Consider the following 6,000-nt stretch of genomic DNA (forward strand, 5'->3'; position numbering starts at 1 on the left):
CATGAAAGCTCAACAAAAGAAACTAAGTGGGTGTGCATCGAACTTGCTTGCTCACGAAGACCTAGGGCATTTGAGGAAGCCCATTGTTGGAATATACAAGCCAAGTTCTATAATGAAAAATTCCCACTAGTATATGAAAGTGACAAAACAAGAGACTCTCTATCATGAAAATCATGGTGCTACTTTGAAGCACAAATGTGGAAAAAAGGATAGTAGCATTGTCCCTTTTTATTTTCTTTTTTTGGCCTTTCTTTTTTTTTGGCCTTTCTCTTTTTTTTGGGACAATACTCTATGAATGATGATCATCACACTTCTATTTATTTACAACTAAATGATTACAACTCGATACTAGAACAAGGTATGACTCTATATGAATGCCTCTGGCGGTATACCGGGATAGCAATGAATCAAGAGTGACATGTATGAAAAATTATGAACGATGGCTTTGCCACAAATACGATGTCAACTACATGATTATGCAAAGCAATATGACAATGATGAACGTGTCATAATAAACGGAACGGTGGAAAGTTGCATGGCAATATATCTCGGAATGGCTATGGAAATGCCATAATAGGTAGATATGGTGGCTGTTTTGAGGAAGATATAAGGAGGTTTATGTGTGAAAGAGCGTATCATATCACGGGGTTTGGATGCACTGGCGAAGTTTGCACCAACTCTCAATGTGAGAAAGGGCAATGCACGGTACCGAAGGGGCTAGCAATGATGGAAGGGTAAGAGTGCGTATAATCCATGGACTCAACATTAGTCATAAAGAACTCATATACTTATTGCAAAAATCTACAAGTCATCAAAAACCAAGCATTACGCGCATGCTCCTAGGGGGGTAGATTGGTAGGAAAAGACCATCGCTCGTCCTCGACCGCCACTCATAAGGAAGACAATCAAAGAACACCTCATGTTTCAAATTTGTTACATAACGTTTACCATACGTGCATGCTAGGGACTTGCAAACTTCAACACAAGTATTTCTCAATTTCACAATTACTCAACTAGCACAACTTTAATATCACTACCTCCATATCTCAAAACAATCATCAATCATCAAACTTCTCTTAGTGTTCAACACACTCATAAGAAAGTTTTTCTTTTACTAGTCTCGAATACTTAGCATATTAGGATAAATTTTCCTTTTTAAGCAAATTACCATGTTGTTTAAGACTCTCAAAATAATATAAGTGAAACACGAGAGAATAATAGTTTCTATAAAACAAAACCACTGCCGTGCTCTAAAAGAAATAAGTGAAGCACTAGAGCAAAAACTATATAGCTCAAAAGATATAAGCGAAGCGCATAGAGTATTCTAATAAATTCCGAATCATGTGTGTCTCTCTCAAAAGGTGTGTTCAGCAAAGATGATTGTGGTAAACTAAAAAGCAAAGACTTAAATCATACAAGACGCTCCAATCAAAACACATATCATGTGGTGAATAAAAATATAGCTCCAAGTAAAGTTACCGATGGAAGTAGACGAAAGAGGGGATGCCTTCCGGGGCATCCCCAAGCTTTGGCTTTTAGGTGTCCTTAGATTATCTTGGGGTGACATGGGCATCCCCAAGGTTAGGCTCTTTCCACTCCTTGTTCCATAATCCATCAAATCTTTTACCCAAAACTTGAAAACTTCACAACACAAAACTTAACAGAAAATCTCGTGAGCTCCGTTAGAGAATGAAAACAAAAGACCACTTCAAGGTACTGTAATGAACTCATTCTTTATTTATATATGGTGTTAAACCTACTGTATTACAACTTCTCTATGGTTTATAAACTATTTTACTAGCCATAGATTCAGCAAAATAAGCAAACAACACACAAAAACAGAATCTGTCAAAAACAGAATAGTCTGTAGTAATCTGTAACTAACGCAAACTTCTGGAACCCAAACAAATTCATCCAAAATAGGAAGACCTAGAAAATTTGTTTATTGATCAGCATCAATTGGAATCAATATTTTATCACGTTCTGGTGATTTTTAACAATTGTTTTCGTGAATAGAAATTTTCTGAAATTTTCAGCAAGATCAAATAACTATCATCCAAGAAGATCCTATAGGTTTAACTTGGCACAAACACTAATTAAAACATAAAAACACATCTAACCAGAGGCTAGATCAAAGATTTATTCCTAAGCAGAAGCAAAAAGCAAAAAAAAATTGGGTTGCCTCCCAACAAGTGCTTTTCTTTAAAGCCTTTTTAGCTAGGCACTGAGATTTCAATGATGCTCACAAGAAAGACAAGAATTGAGGCACAAAGAGAGCATCATAAAACACGTGACAAACACATCTAAGTCTAACATACTTCCTATGCATAGGTATCTTATAGGCAAACAAATTATCAAGGCAAGCAAAAACTAGCATATGCAAGGAAGCGGAAAGAAACAATAGCAATCTCAACATAACGAGAGGTAATTTAGTAACATGAAAATTTCTATAACCATATTTTCCTCTCTCATAATAATTATATGTAGGATCATAAGCAAATTCAAAAATATAGCTATCACAAAACATATTCTTAACACGATCCACATGTATGCAAAGTTGACACTCTTCCAAAATAGTGGGATTATCATTAACTAAAGTCATGACCTCTCCAAACCCACTTTTATCAAAAACTTCATAAGATTGAAAATTCTCCAAATATGTGGGATATAAAGTTGACACTCTTCCAAACCCACTTTTATTATCAATCTCATATTTATCATGGGGCTTAAATAAATTTTCAAGATCATAAGAAGAATCACCCCAATCATGATCATTGCAACAAGTAGTAGACATAGCAAAACTAGCATCCCCAAGCTTAGGGTTTTGCATATAATTAGCACAATTAACATCAAGAGAATTTATAGTAAAATAATTGCAATCATGCTTTTTATCGAAAGAACTACCAAGTATGGGTGCAATAGCAACTATCTCATGTTTAACGTAAGGAACTATAGAAAATTCATCTTCATAAATATTGGCATCATGGCCACAAGGATAGCAAGGATCATGTTCAAGGGATATTTCAATCAAATCATCGGAATCATCATTATCTATTCATGCATATCATTATTTTCTTCCAAAGCAACAGTCATTCTCTCAATAAATTCTTTGACATAGACATTATGAGCATAGTTTTCATAGCAATATTTAAGTATGTCAAAATTTTCAGATTCGTAGAGAGTAATATCATACTTTTCAATCAAAGAAGCAACTTCATAAGCACACTTAAAAGCAACAAATTCTTCAATTTGCTCGATATCATAGTAACTATAAACACCCTTTGCATAAGAAGATAAGATTTCATTATCATTAAACTCACATAGGTAGGGAAGGTGTTTTTTAGGGTTCTTAGAGCAACAAGTAAAATCACAAATTTCACAAAGATTCCAAGCATAACATAGCAATCTGTTTATTCGATTCCATAAGAGTCTCCCTTTTTCAGACAAACGGTGATGCACAAAATGAGCATGCTCATCTAAAGATTTCCCATCAACTAGGCTAGTTGGGGTTTCAGCATGAGCGCATAAGGATCAAAGATGATCCAAGTAGAACACTTTAAGGGGATCCATATCAATAGATTTTTAGCAAGCAAAGATGCAAGCAAATAGAAGGCACGTGGAAACACAAACAGAAAGGCATATGGGAAAAGACGAATAAAACAGCAAGGGTGAAGTGGGGGAGAGGAAAACGAGAGGCAAATGGCAAATAATGTAATGCGGGAGATAAGGGTTTGTGATGGGTACTTGGTATGTTGACTTTTGCGTAGACTCCCCGGCAACGGCGCCAGAAATCCTTCTTGCTACCTCTTGAGCACTGCGTTGGTTTTCCCTTGAAGAGGAAAGGGTGATGCAGTAAAGCAGCGTAAGTACTTCCCTCAGTTTTTCAGAACCAAGGTATCAATCCAGTAGGAGACCACGCACGAGTCCCTCGCACCTACACAAACAAATAAAATCCTCGCAACCAACGCAATAAAGGGGTTGTCAATCCCTTCACGGTCACTTACGAAAGTGAGATCTGATAGATATGATAAGATAATATTTTTGGTATTTTTATGATAAAGATGCAAAGTAAAATAAAGCAAAATAAACGGTAATGAAAATATCTAAGTGTTGGAAGATTAATATGATGGAAAATAGACCCAGGGGCCATAGGTTTCACTAGTGGCTTCTCTCATGAGCATAAGTATTACGGTGGGTGAACAAATTACTGTTGAGCAATTGACAGAATTGAGCATAGTTATGAGAATATCTAGGTATGATCATGTATATAGGCATCACGTCCGAGACAAGTAGACCGACTCCTGCCTGCATCTGCCACTATTACTCCACACATCGATCGCTATCCAGCATGCATCTAGAGTATTAAGTTCAAAAGAACAGAGTAACGCTTTAAGTAAGATGACATGATGTAGAGGGATAAACTCATGCAATATGATATATATCCTCGATGGCAACAATCCAATACGTGCCTTGCTGCCCCTACTTTCACTGGGAAAGGACACCGCAAGATTGAACCCAAAGCTAAGCACTACTCCCATTGCAAGAAAGATCAATCTAGTAGGCCAAACCAAACTGATAATTCGAAGAGACTTGCAAAGATAACCAATCATACATAAAAGAATTCAGAGAAGATTCAAATATTGTTCATAGATAAACTTGATCATAAACCCACAATTCATCGGTCTCAACAAACACACCGCAAAAGAAGATTACATCGAATAGATCTCCACGAGAGAGGGGGAGAACATTGTATTGAGATCCAAAAAGAGAGAAGAAGCCATCTAGCTAATAACTATGGACCCGAAGGTCTGAGGTAAACTACTCACACATCATCGGAGAGGCTATGGTGTTGATGTAGAAGCCCTCCGTGATCAATGCCCCCTCCGGCAGGACGCCGGAAAAGGCCCCAAGATGGGATCACGGGTACAGAAGGTTGCGGCGGTGGAATTAGGTTTTCGTGGATGCTTCTGTTGGTTTGGGGGTACGTAGGTATATATAGGAGGAAGAAGTACGTCAGTGGAGCAACGTGGGCCCCACGAGGGTGGAGGGCGCGCCCAGGGGGGGTAGGCGCGCCCTCCTACCTCGTGCCTTCCTGGTTGATGTCTTGACGTAGGGTCCAAGTCCTCTGGATCACGTTCGTTCCGAAAATCACGTTCCCGAAGGTTTCATTCCGTTTGGACTCCGTTTGATATTATTTTTCTGCGAAACTCTGAAATAGGCAAAAAATAGCAATTCTGGGCTGGGCCTCCGGTTAATAGGTTAGTCCCAAAAATAATATAAAGTGTATAACAAAGCCCATTAATCATCCAAAACAGAATATAATATAGCATGAAGCAATCAAAAATTATAGATACGTTGGAGACGTATCACACGCTCGTGAGCTCGCTCGCGCTCGTCGCGCTCACCGTGGCCCTGTCCCACCCACGCCCGTACACGGCGCCTGCACGCGCTGCGCCCGCGGCCGCCGTACTGCTCCTCCTCCGCCGCGCCCAGCGCTCCGCACCCGCCGCTGCAGCGCCCGCCTCCATCCGCCGCCGCTGGCCCGCACGCGCTGCCCGTCCCTGAACCCCGACCGGCGCCCCGCCCCGCAAGCGCTGCTGCAGCCTGCCGCTGCCTATGCCCCGCCTTCGCCTGACCTGCGCGCCCGCTCCGCCCGGCTCGCGCCGCTGCTGCTTCGCGCGGCGGCCGTTGCTTGCCGCCCCCCCCTCTGCTCGCCGCTGCCGGGGCAGCTCCGGCTGGCCTGCACGCCCGCTGGTGGCTCCCTGTCAGCGTCGTCCCGCACCCAGGTGGGTTCGGCCTCCGCCCGGGGCAACGCCCGTAACCTAGGCTTTAGATCTTTGCTGTTAGAAGGTAGATGTTTGGGCAGGAGGGATGGCTCCTGGTTATACTCTACCTCTAGTTACTTAGATGCTTAGTTGAATGTTGGCTACTATTGTAAGAACATTTTGATTTCTGGTAAATGGAAATCGGAGAGTTGAGCTCTCTTTTATAAAAAAAAAC

The sequence above is a fragment of the Triticum aestivum genome, chromosome 1D (genome assembly GCF_018294505.1).
Source record: "Triticum aestivum cultivar Chinese Spring chromosome 1D, IWGSC CS RefSeq v2.1, whole genome shotgun sequence".
Lineage (NCBI taxonomy): Eukaryota > Viridiplantae > Streptophyta > Magnoliopsida > Poales > Poaceae > Triticum > Triticum aestivum.